This window comes from Schistocerca piceifrons, chromosome 6 (assembly GCF_021461385.2).
Source record: "Schistocerca piceifrons isolate TAMUIC-IGC-003096 chromosome 6, iqSchPice1.1, whole genome shotgun sequence".
Classification (NCBI taxonomy): domain Eukaryota; kingdom Metazoa; phylum Arthropoda; class Insecta; order Orthoptera; family Acrididae; genus Schistocerca; species Schistocerca piceifrons.
Genome location: NC_060143.1, coordinates 410,905,146 through 410,918,469, shown reverse-complemented (window position 1 = coordinate 410,918,469; position 13,324 = coordinate 410,905,146). Strand labels below are relative to the sequence as shown.

Below are 13,324 nucleotides of genomic sequence, written 5' to 3'. Positions count from 1 at the left end.
TAACAACGAATTTTACGAACAATCTGATGGTGTCGCCATGGGGAGTCCTTTGTCTCCCCTGGTGGCCAATCTTTTTATGGAGGATTTTGAGGAGAGAGCACTCGACTCTGCCACTTTTAAACCGACAGTATCTTGGCGGTACGTTGATGACACTTTTATAGTGTGGCCTCATGGTCTGGACCGTCTCCAAGAATTTTTATATCACTTGAACTCCATACATGAAAACATAAAGTTTACCATGGAGATAGAGAAAGATGGTTGTCTGCCATTTTTAGACGTCTTGGTGTGATGGAAGAGTGATGGCACAATTGGTCACTCGGTGTACAGAAAGCCCACTCATACAGACCTATATCTACAAGCTACTAGTTGCCACCATCCAGCACAAACAATGGGCGTTCTCAAAACCTTGGTCCACCGTGCCCATACTATCTCTGACGCCAACAGTCTTCAAGCGGAACTGGAACACCTGCAAAAAGTATTTTTGAAGAATGGCTTTTCACCTAGGCAAGTGAACAGAGTGATGAAGACCTACAAACGACGGAACAAGGAAGAGGAAGAGGCTTTCAGGTCGACTGTTTATCTACCATTTATTGGGAATATTTTCTCACAGATAGGCAGAATATTGAGAAAGCATCAAGTGAGAGTCATCTTTCGTCCTCCTTCCAAAATTTCATCACTGGTGGGATCCGTTAAAGACGACCTGGGCCTGTGTAAACCAGGTGTTTACAAAATTCCGTGTGAATGCGGCAAATCATATATAGGGCAAACGACACGAACTGTGTAGGAACGCATTGTGGAACACCAACGGCATACTCGCCTTCTCCAACCCACCAAGTCCGCAATTGCCGAACATTGTATTTCCACAGACCATTCCATGAATTACGACGACACAAAAATTTTGGCCCATACATCGAACTTTTGGAGCTCGATTATCAATGAATCTGTGGAAATAAGATTGTGTGACAATGAGACTCTCATCAATCGAGATAGCGGTTATCAGCTAAACTCTGCTTGGAATCCTGTTATAGAGAAACTTCGTAGTCGACGTAGTTATCTGCATAAAGATGGAAATCAACCTGATACCGATACGCCAGGCTTTCACAGTGCAGGGCGCGAGGCGCAGCACACGGAGCCATTATGAACGCGCACGCTGAGCAGCGCATGCGCAATGCCACCTCAGAAGGCTTTAAATAGCGGAGCTCAGCACGTACTCGCCAGTACTACTACAGTGGCATTCACCTGAAGATGGCCAGAAGACTCTGCGCCGAAATATCGTGGCAGAACGTTACTGATATCCGGCAGTTCTCCCGTGTTTATATGGAACAATCAATACGCCGGGAAAGCTTTAAACATCACATGCCACTGTGACTGACTCGAAGTTAAAACAGCGTGGAGAATGTTTCAGTATTTTGGGGGAAGATATTTTTTATAATTAAATATATAAGAACCTGTTACAGTGTAGTAATAGGAGGAGAGGTGTACTCCTACGTGGTGTGTCCCAGGTGGCGGATAGGGGGGGTCCTCACCAGCTTGCTGGCGGACTTGAGCAAAATAAAATAGCTCTCGCGTACCAAACACACATCCCATCAATCTCATTTTTCACCGTACATAATTCACCCATCACCTTTCCAGATCACATCTGGAATTATAAACCCTGACCTTAGTCAGACACTTGATCGTTGATCAGATAATCAAACAAATATGAGGAGTCTTCTATTGAAAGAATCCACCAGTTTGGACAGTCATGACGAGATTATCCAGGTGAAGATGCCATTCGGATACGGTGGGGTGTCACATAGAGGACAAAGGCGAGTCAGAGTGCCTAGTGATGCACTGAATAAACAAACAAACATGCAATATATTTCACATAAGAATGTGCTAAAATTTAACAAACCAGGAAGATTTTCGTATTTTGTAACAGTAAATATTAATTCTTTAAGAAGAGTTGGTAAATTGAAACATTTAACAGATGTCTCAGATCAACAGAACATAGTTATCACAGCCCTTCAGGAGTTACGAAATACTGACCAGGAGATGATCAAATCAGGAGGATATCAACTTTATAAGGGACCACCAAGAGAAAGGGTAGTAGAAAATTTTCTCCAGTTCGGTGTGGGTTTCTTGGTACACAATAGAATATTGGATTCCATTGAGGATTTTTCATCCAATTCTTCAAGATTGGCATTGTTAACAATTAAGGTGGAAAACAAAAGATACACACTGATAAATATTCATGCTCCAACTAATGTTGAAAATAGAACTGACAAGGATGGAACAGAAAAATTCGGAGATGAACTTGATCAACTAGTAAGGACCATACCGGAAACTAACATTCAAATTCTGCTTGGAGACTGCAATGCGAAGATAGGACGAGAGAAGAAATTTCGAGGTGTGGTGGAGCGATAGCCAGCGCATAAACTTACAAACAAGAACAGGGAATGATTAATTGAATTTTGTACTACAAATGGATTGAAGACAACAAGGTTTAAGAGAAGACCACATAAGTTAATGACATGGAAATGTCCTAACGTCAAGCTAGGAAGTTCCAGATAGATCATGTGGCCATGGCTCAGAAATTCCGTAAGGAAATCTATAATGTTAAAAGTGCTGCATGGCGTCGATGTTGATTCAGACCACTACATTTCAAAAATTAAAATCAAACTGACACCTTAAAAGAAAAAGAAAAAAAGAAAAGAAAAAAAACCTCAAAAGTTAGATGCAAATGGAACATATGACCCTAGTATATTATTAATAATCAGATATATTATGAGAGATCAAGAATACCTTTAAGTCACAATCTATAAGCCACTGTCAATCGATTATAAGCCTTGGCTCAAGAAGTAGCTCCTGTACGTTAACGCAAGAATCATGCTTGGTGGAATGAGGAATGCGATGTAGCGATTCAACGTAGACATAAGGCCTGGTTAAATGAACAACAAAAGAGAACTGAAAGCTCCAGGAAGGAATTAATAAATCCTAGATGATCAACTACCAAAGAAATTTGAAGGGTCAAAAGGCAGTTTCATAAGGACTCGCTAAAATCTATCGAGGATGCTTTCAATTGCCACAAGACAAGAGATTACTATCAGACATTCAAACAGTACCAATCGAAATACACTTCACCTGCTCTTATGATGAAGGATGCAAATGGAAAGGTAGCGCATAACAATTATGACAATTCAATGATAGTGGCTAAATACTTCAGTTACTAAATAGCGTGGAACCTGAACATCATTTGGAATTTGACCCCTATCCAAGAAACAAAATACATTTAGAGAAAGTTATACCACCACATCGAGATGAATTACAAGCAATGATTAACTCACTTCGGAACTATAAAGCAGCAGGTGAGAACCAACTAGTGGCAGAACTTTGGAAATATGCAAATGTACAAATTATTCTGAACTTACACAAACATCTTACTGACATTTGGAATACTGAGAAGTTACCAGAGGAATAGAATGTTGCAATAATCCATCCACTACACAAAAAAGGAGATAGATTGGATCCAAATAATTAGAGGGGTATATCCCTGCTGGATGTTACTTATAAAATTTTTTCCAAGGTTCTGTATTTCAGAATTCATGAACAGCTTGATGGTGAACTAGGTGAATATCAAGGAAGCTTTTGTCCAGGAAGAAGCTGTCCTGAGCAAATTATTAGTCTCAAATGGATAACGAAACATCAAAGAGTCAAGGACAAGAAACTGGTGATCGCATTTGTCAATTTTAAAAAAGCCTATGATAGTATCCACCGTGAATCTCTACTGTCAATTCTTAAAGAATTTGATTTACATCAGAAACTTGTCAACCTCATTGCAGTCACCCTTCAAAATACTAAAGCTAGAACAAGGTTCAGAAATTAATTCTCTAAACCTTTTGAGAGTCATACTGGCCTTCAACAAGGCGGTGGATTGTCTCCGTCATTGTTCAATTGTGTGCTGGAGAAAATCATGCATGAATGGAACAAGATATGCCCACCATCTGGTAAGATTGGAAGAAAGCTTCGACTTAACTGCCTTGCATTTGCGGATTTGGCGCTGTTAGCAAACAATGTTGATGAAGCAAAGGTTCAGATACGACAACTAAAATGATTAGTGGCAAAGGTCAGATTGCAAATTTCGTTTGAGAAAACAGAAATTATGCCCAGCTTTCCAGTTGACATATCCCACATCATATTCCATAATGATCAAAAAATTAAAGTAGTAAAAAAGTTTAAATATCTTGGTGAGATTATTACCTGGAATGTTAATGAAAGAGCATCAATAGATAGTAGAACATTAAAACTTCAGCGAGCACAGAGAACCATGTGGCCAACCTACAAAAAACGATCTCTCTCAATAAATGCTAAATTTCGACATTACTCATCTGTCGTTAAACTGGAAGCAACATATGCAAGTGAAACACTATTCAGACTAAATACTCAAGCAACAACTGACAAATTGCAGAAAGTTGGTAGAAGTATACTCCAAACAGTTATCAATAAGAAACACCAAGTTAATGTGCAGTGGGGACTTTCGCCCAATTCAGTAGTGTATAAAGAAAGTGAATCCATTATTGATACAATGCGGAAAAGGAGGATTGCATTTTTGGCCCACCAAATACAAGAATCCTGAAGCAACTTTTTGACTACTTCTGGAGCAGTAAAACCAAAAACATCTGGTTTAAAGCAGTACAAAGTGATCTGGATGAACTGAAGATCACCACACACCAAATTCAACACAGAGAAGAGAAACTGCTTCTGAAGAACAAATACATATGGCTGACATTCAAACCATCAGAACCGAAGAAGTGTGTCATATCTGCAGAAGAACAAGCAGCCAGATCACAGCAAATGAAGAAGTTTTGGGAAACGAAGAAATTGCTGACTGCTAAGACCTAAACTTAATCATTGTAGACTCTGTTGTATTGTGTTTGATTTTAGTGATCCAATGTGGGCATAAACTATGTAAATAAATAAAAAATAAATGAATAAAATAAGAATATTGATGAGAGATAATAATTGGGCTTATTACAAACAGTTATTCATAACATTGGAAAATCTGGGATGGAATAATTATAATATTATGAAAAGGATAGATTTCTACCCACCACACGGAGGAAATGTTGAGCTGCAGATGGGCGCAACAGAAAGACTGTTAAACATGTGAGCTTTCAGGTAAAAGGCCTTCTTCTAAAGCAGACAAAACACACACACACACACACACACACACACACACACGAGACCACTGTCTCTGGCCACTGAGGCTGGAATGCGGATCACTGGGCTTGATGGGAAGATCTGTGGATGCTGGGGGTAAGGAGGAGGCTGCGATGTGAAAGCAGAGGGATAGCAGGGCAGGGGTATGGAACAGTAAAGTTCTGCTTGTGGGAGCATGCAGGGACGTGATGGGTTACGGGAACATGTATGTGATGTATTGCAGGGAGAGTTCTCACCTGTGCAGGTCAGAAAAACTCATGTCGTAGGAAGGATTTCGATGACACAGGCAATGAAGTAGTCATTGAAATGAAGAATGTTGTATTGGACAGCATGCTCAGCAACTGAGTGTTCAAGTTCTCTTGGATACAGTTTGTTGTGACCATTCATGTGGACAGACAGCTTGGTGGTTGTCATGCCCATATGGAACACAGCACATGGTTCCAGCTTAGCTTGTAGATCGCATGACTGCTTTAACAGATACCCCTGCCTTTGATGGGATAGGTGAAGCTTTGACTAGATTGGAGTAGGTGGTGTTGGGAGGATGTATGGGACAGATCTTGACTCTAGGTCTGTTACAGGCATATGAACCATGAGGCAAGAGGTTGGGAGCATGGATGGAGTATGAGTGGACAAAGACATTGTGTAGGTTCTGTGGGCACCAGAATACCACTGTGGGATGAGTGGAAACGATAGAGGTAGGATATTCCTTTCATTGCATGACAAGAAGTAGTTGAAACCTTGGTGGAGAATGTGATTCAGTTGCTCCTGTCTGGGTGGTACTGAGTCACAAGAGGAATTTTTCCTTCATAACTGGATGGTGGGACTTCGGGGGATGCTGAGTGATGGGAGAGATAAAGCATGGGAGATCTGTTTCTGTACAAGATTGGGAGAGTAATTTCGGCCCGTGTAAGCCCTAGTGAGGTCCTTAGTGTATCTGGAGAGGAACTATTCATCACTGCAGATGCGATAGCCATAGGTGACTAGGCTGTTTGGAAGGGACTTCTTGTTATTGAATGGATGGCAGCTGTTGAAGTGGAGGTATTGCTGATGGTTGTGAGGTTTGATATGGACAGAGGTATTGACATAGCCATCTTTGAAGTGGAGGTCAACATTGAGTAAGGTGGCTTGTTGGATTGAGGGGGGCCAGATGAAATGAATGAGGGAGAGGTGTTGAGGTTCTGGAGGGATGTGTATAGTGTGCCCTCATAGTCAGTCCATATCACAAAGATGTCCTCAGTGAATCTGAACCAGATGAGGGATTTGGGATTCTGGGTGCTTAGGGAGGGTTCTTCTAAATGGCACATGACTATGTTGGCATAGTATGGTACCATGCATGTGCCCATTGCCATATCACGATTTGTTTGTAGGTTATATCTTGAATGGTGAAGTAGTTGTGGGTGAGGATGTAGTTGGTAATTGTGACCAGGAAGGAGATTGTAGATTTGGTATCCATTGGGCATTGGGAAAAGCAGTGTTCAGTAGCAGCTAGGGCATGGGTATTAGTGATGTTAGAGTAAAGGGAGATGGCATCATTTGTGATGGGCAGGGCACAGTGTGGTAAAGTAACAGGAACTGTGGAGGAAATGGTTCGTGTTTTTATATAGGTGGGTAGGTTATGGATAATAGGCTGAAGATGTTGATCTTTGAGAGCAGAGATTCTCTCCATGGAGGCACAGTAACCGCCCACAGTGGGGCATCTTGGTTGGTTGGATTTGTGGACTTTAGGAAGCTTGTAGAAGATGGGAGTGCAGGGAGTGGTATGGGTGAGGAGAGAGGTAAACTCAGGGGTGACGTTCTTGAATGGTCATAAGGATTTGAAGAAAGGCTGGAGATCATGTTGGATTTCTGGAATGGCATCACTATTGCAGGGTTTGTAGGGGGATGAATGTGACAGCTGACATAGTCCTTCCACCAGATAATCCCTATAGTTAAAAATCACAGTGGTGGAGCCTTTGTCATCTGGTAGGATTATAAGATCTGGATCAGTTTTTAGGTGGTGGATTGTGGTTCTTTCTGCAGATGTAAAGTTACCTTCCCTGTTGAGGGATTTATGGCGAGGTAGAGTTTGAGAGTCAAGAAATTCTGGAATGTTAACAGGGGGTGATTTGGGGAACAGTGGATATGGATCACAGTTGGATGGAGGAGTGAACTGATCAGGTGGAGTTCAACATTGGTTTTGAGTTGAGTCTGATCGGTAGGGTTGGTGGTGAAAAAGTATTTCTTCTGTGGTTACTGGGAGAAGGAGAGAAGGTCTCTAACAAGTCCAGCATCTTTGAATTTGGGAGTCGGCAAAAGGTAAGACCTTTAGAAAGGACTGATACTTCTGTAGGACTAGGGCTTTGGGAGAAAAGATTCATGACTGTATTTCGGGTCTGTTAGGTTCTTAATTCGTTGGGAGTGAGTGTCTGAGGGTGTGATAAATATAGTAGGTCTGTGAGGCAAGGTTTGTCAGCTATGAGGGGATGTGGGAGAGGTTTGGAGGCTGTTGTAGAAGTGGCAGACAGTGGTAGTCCAAGGCGGGAGTAGAAGGAGAACGAGTTGGAGAGGTTTTCTGAGGTGGCGTTCTGGATGCTGCCTTAGTTCCTGGAGGGCAAGTGTTTCATTTTGAGAGTGAGACATAGCAATTTGGGATTGTAGAGAAGAAGAATTTTATGGATGGAAAGAAGATATTGCAAAGAGATTTGGACCTGATTTACATGCTTTCGCAGACTACATTGTTGAGGGCTTAAGGACTGGTGGAATCTGAACAGATGGAAGCCATCGTGGAATGACAGGCTGCTGCTGGAGATGGGTAATTTGATGGTAAAGCTACATGGGGGGGGGGATTCCGTGACCAGGCAACAACATAGGAACAGTATGTGGGATTGAGTTCTGGCTGTATTGGCACAAATGGGAGGAGCAAAGATCCATGGTGGAGGATAAAAACATGTAAAAATACCTTTGAAAAAAATCACAAAAAATGTGAAATACTTAAAAATATATGGAAAAAATCATAAGATGGCAGAACAGATGAAAGATGGGGGGGGGGGGGGGGGGGGTGAAACTGACAAAGCAGGTCCAAGATCAAAAGGCGAAAATGAATGGAAACTGACCGGAAAACACAAGGAGTCAAAGGGAAAAAAAAGTGAATAAAAAGATGATAATGTTGGATGCAGGTCAGTGGGTGGATATGTATGAAGAAGAGGGACTGTGGACATGATAGGGTTAAGAGAGGCTGGGATGTGTTTACTAGAATAAGAGAGGAGAAAGAGGGAACTCTCTCTGCAATATATCCTACATTCCTGTGACCCTGCTGGCCTCAACCTTCATTAGTCCCTGTCCTTCACCCTTTTATCCCCTTCTGTGCTGCCACTTCGGCACTACACAGCTTCCTATTCCAACAATACACCCACAGTCTTTTTTCCCCTGCTCCACATCTCTCTTTTTCTACTCCCCCTTCCCAACTAGTTCGTCAACCCACCAACTGTACCTAGCTTTCCCACCCTGTCCCCACCAAACCGCTGTATGCTCCCACAAGCTGCACTTTACTGTCCCCCTCCACTACCCTGCTATCCCTCCCTCTTTCTGGCCCTAGCTTCCTTCTTATTCCCACCACCTAGACTGCTTCACAGCTGTGTGCAGTTGCTTGCAGTCCAAACCCGGTTGTCGGAGATAGTGACTATGGCTTTGTGCTGTGCTGACATGAATGTGTATATGTTGTCTACTTTAGAAGAAGGCCTTGTGGCTGCAAGTTCACATTTTTAGCAGTTTTTTGTTGTGCCTGTCTGCAACTCAACATCTCCTCTATATGGTGAGCTGCATACTATTCTTTTCATAATATTGTCATTATTCCATCTTGGATTTTCCATTATTTAAATAATGTTTTAAAAAGATGAGGAGGCAAGTGGCACATTTTAAAGTTAAGGAGGGATTGAAGTGCACTGGATTGCATCTTCAGACAAGGTTATTAACCTCAGTCATCACAGATCCAGACAAATCAGTCATCTTAGTCTTAGCTTAATGTTTAAACCCAAGGACAACAAGCTTTATCTCTGTTAAATATAGACAAGGGAAGGATTTTGCAGTCTGTATTTGGAATGATTGTTCTGAGTGGTGCAGATACTGTGAAGATGTGTAAATCTCTTCAGAATGTTATGGAAAAGCAAATATTCATGCAACTAGGAAATGTTGGTGTAGTCGGATGTCTGCAGGCAACAGAAATTGTAACCAACAGGTTTCAGTTGTGACACTGAAGGTTATTTGGATTTTGTGTTCCTTTGTGGAAAAGGAGAGATCATTTTCTAACTACAGTGAAGAAACTAGCACAAAAATTGTGGTAATGCTGTCGTTTGAAATACTATCTGAAGTGTTTGGTTGAACACCTACTTCCCTTAAAGTATTATTTTTTTGTTTATGTATGAAGATAACATGAATGTTTGTTTTTTTTCTCAAGACAACATAATGCAAATAAATGTGATGATTATTGTGTTGTAAATATAATGTGAATTATAGTTATAGTTTCATTTTCAACATAACATTAAAATGGTTAAATAGAATAAAAATAAATAACCAAAAGAGAAACAAGCTGGCACCAAAATACACAAAAAGTAATACTGAAATTGGCCATAAAATAAAACAACTTTTTTCCTGTTCCTGGCTATTGATAAGGATTAGCGAGGTGAGCACAGTTTATGTGAGCACTGACTGAAACATACTTTATTGTTAAAAATATGTGCTCACTGATGCTTGTTATTAAAAAATGATAAATATGAACGAGTCCTTGTGAAATAGTGTGTCCCACCTTGTTGCTGAGCCTGTTTGTCTGCAGTTACTGGGAACTCATCCACGGCTAGTAGATATAGTCTTCTGAAGCAAAGCATGTAGTTTCCTGTCTGTTGCTTAACATTGGACTGAAAGGGTTGGCACAGTGTGGTGTCACTATTTTCGTGCTGCCAGATGGACTCGTAGTAGATGTTGCAATTGTAATTGCACAAATATAGTGCCCACCACTGCAGCACTTGTCATCTTTTCTGGTAATTTAGAGTTTGTGGTCTGTAACTAAACTATTTTTTCCATACAGGTACACATGTAATTTATTTATCCTATAAATAACTGCGAACACCTCCTTCTCAATCTTGAGTGTAGTTACATGGAGTTGTTGTCTTAGTAATTGATGCAAATGCTATTAACTGTTCTGTGACAGCAAAATGTTTGTGCGGTATTACATCTCTATTCAGTACTGTGATGAACTGGTTGCCAGGGTGATACGCCTGCTCACTGTGAATGGGTCTAAACACAGAGCAGTGTGATGCAATGTTGTCTTCATATTATCAACTTAATGTATTTTCGTCCTAGATAGTGAAAATGTTATAAACTAACTGCAGTTTTAAACTTGATGATATGAAAACTGTTTATATGAGCGGTGTAACTCGGGTACTTATCTTGTCTTCTGCATTTTGTCCTGGAATTACTGCTAAGAACAGGATTCAGATGTAAAGTTCATTCAGCAATCTACATGGATAAAGTAACAGATAAGCCTTTATACTTTCAATTGCATCTTTATTACTCAGAGTGACACAGGTAGACCCATCACAAAACCTCTGATCCACAGTGCTCTCTAGTGAGCCAACTGAAGCTCTTATGTAGGCACTTGAGTAGTTGCCTGATTTTTAACAGTACAATTTTTAGATATTGCAGTTAACAATTATCACATCAAATTAATTTGACATATGTGCAATAACAATCAGCTAATCTTATCAGTTTGAGATGCGCAGTTCAGTGAAAAATAAAAAAAAGCAGTCTCATCACACAAGTTTACATCACATACATATAACAAACAATGAATTTTACAGTTTCCTCAATTCCATGAAGACAAAATTAAGCACAGCTCCCCTACAATGTTTTCAGTATACGTTTGAATAGAGCTTGTTTGGAGTATTAACAGTTGTTCTGTGTTTTGTACAGAAAGTATCTTTTGATGATCTGTTGTGATGTTTTGGATTGTCTAATTCCACAAATTGTCTTAATTACTTCGAAAATTAGCAACTTTCATTACATAAATTTGTCATACCTATGGATAATAGCAGTTCACATGTTATTCCTAACTTTGTTTCTTATATTTTGGCCAGATGAAAATGAGTACCACTGCATTACACAATTTCATTACATGGTAGATAGAAAAAAAAATTCAATAATTTAATACATTCCTATCAACTGACTGAGTTGTGTAGGTTTGATGTGTTGATGTTTCATAATCATTTACGTTTTACCTCATCCACGGGGCAGAGATAACTGGTACTTACACAGTTATCATGCTAACTGGAATGTGAGTGATCACTTTCCCTTAAAGAACTAAGAGTTACGGTACTGATCAGTACAGTATATTTCCTAAACTGGTCTGTTACATAACAGCAGACTTAAAAATAATTTTAAATTTGGGAAAGGCTTGTTAGCATGAGCTGGACCTCTTGTACATATTTAATGCTATTTTGTGGAGTTGGCTTAGTGAATAAATGATCTGGAGAACATGGGGTGTAAACTTGCCATAATAGTTATATTTGTCTGGAAATAACTATGCTGCTTTAAAATTTTGCAACTCTGGCAGTTTTATCAGTGGTATCTCTATGCTCTGCTATAGGCTTGAGCCCTCTGTAATACAAATGTCATTTGTTAAGTGAGAAATGTTACTTGTGTTTCTGCAGATAGCCGCAAATACATATTGGTGAGATAAATCTTCAAAAAATACTGGCCTCCATTTAAATTTCCCAGAAATTCTTCTAGTCTTGGAAATATTTATAGTGGACTGAACATTTGTTATGGCTGAAAAATCCACAAATTCCAGTAGACCCTTATGGTTTTTTATTACAACCGTCAGTGTTTCCATTGGCTGACTGAAACGGGTGTAATAACAACTAAGTCATGCATTCTACTTATCTCTTGACTTTAACTGGTTTATTTATCTCTCAGATTTAACTGAATCCTGTATTGCAGGAGGTACAGGATGTCCCATGCAAAAATACAGCTGTGCTGATGAATTAAATGAAATCATTCTTGAAATGCTTTTATATAGTGTAATTCAGATTCAGCCAGTCACTATTGACCCGCCCCTGCTTTGCGTTTGTAGCACTAACAAGGGAACCTCCCCATCGCACCCCCCTCTGATTTAGTTATAAGTTGGCACAGTGGATAGGCCTTGAAAAACTGAACACGGACCAATCGAGAAAACAGGAAGAAGTTTCGTGGAACTGTGAAAAAATAAGCAAAATATACAAACTGAGTAGTCCATGCGCAAGATAGGCAACATCATGGCTAATGTGAACACAGGAGCGCCGTGGTCCCGTGGTTAGCGTGAGCAGCTGCGGAATGAGAGGTCCTTGGTTCAAGTCTTCCCTCGAGTGAAAAGTTTAATTTTTTATTTTCAGACAATTATCAAAGTTCAGGCACTCACACATAATCAAATTCGCTCTCCAATATTCCAGAACATGTTCAGATTTCCTTGGACAGATGCAGGATCTGAGGGGGGTGCGATGGGGAGGTTCCCTTGTAAGTATCCATGTTTGGTGTAGTGGTAATAAATTATACGAGGGCGGTTCAGAAAGTAACCTCCGATTGGTCACAGTGCGGGTTGTGGGGGGAGTAGCGACGCCATCTGTGCGTTCACGCACTCAACAGGTCAGTCGGCATCAAGCCGTGGTCGAGTGAACGTCGTACCTGCGCTAGTTTAGTTTTTGTGGCAGTTTGAAATGTGTGCTGCAATAGAAAACCCCGCCAAACGTGAAGTGCGTGCTGTCATAAGGTTTTTTACAGCCAAAGGATATTCTGCAGCAGCTATTCATCGTGAGCTTTGTGCCGTGTACGGACCAAGAGTTATGAGTGAAGGAGCTGTCCGTGAATGGGTACGTTTATTTAAAAGTGGACAAGAAAACGTTCATGATGAAGAGAGGAGTGGTAGACCATCATTGGTGACTGACGAACTCGTTCAGACAGTTGATGCAAAAGTTCGTGAAAATCGACGTTTCTCAATGTCAGAGTTGTCTACTGGTTTTCCACAGATTTCTAAGACTCTCTTGTACGAGATAGTGACAGCAAGATTGGGTTACCGTAAGTTCTGTGCACGATGGGTGCCCAAAATTCTTACCGACCACCA

At 40.5% G+C, this 13,324-nt stretch overlaps 1 protein-coding gene across 1 annotated transcript in view; it reads left to right on the top strand.

Annotated features, from left to right (window-relative positions):
* The window catches only part of LOC124803111 (protein sly1 homolog), a 245,983-nt gene that overhangs the window by 81,102 nt on the left and 151,557 nt on the right, over nucleotides 1–13,324 (top strand).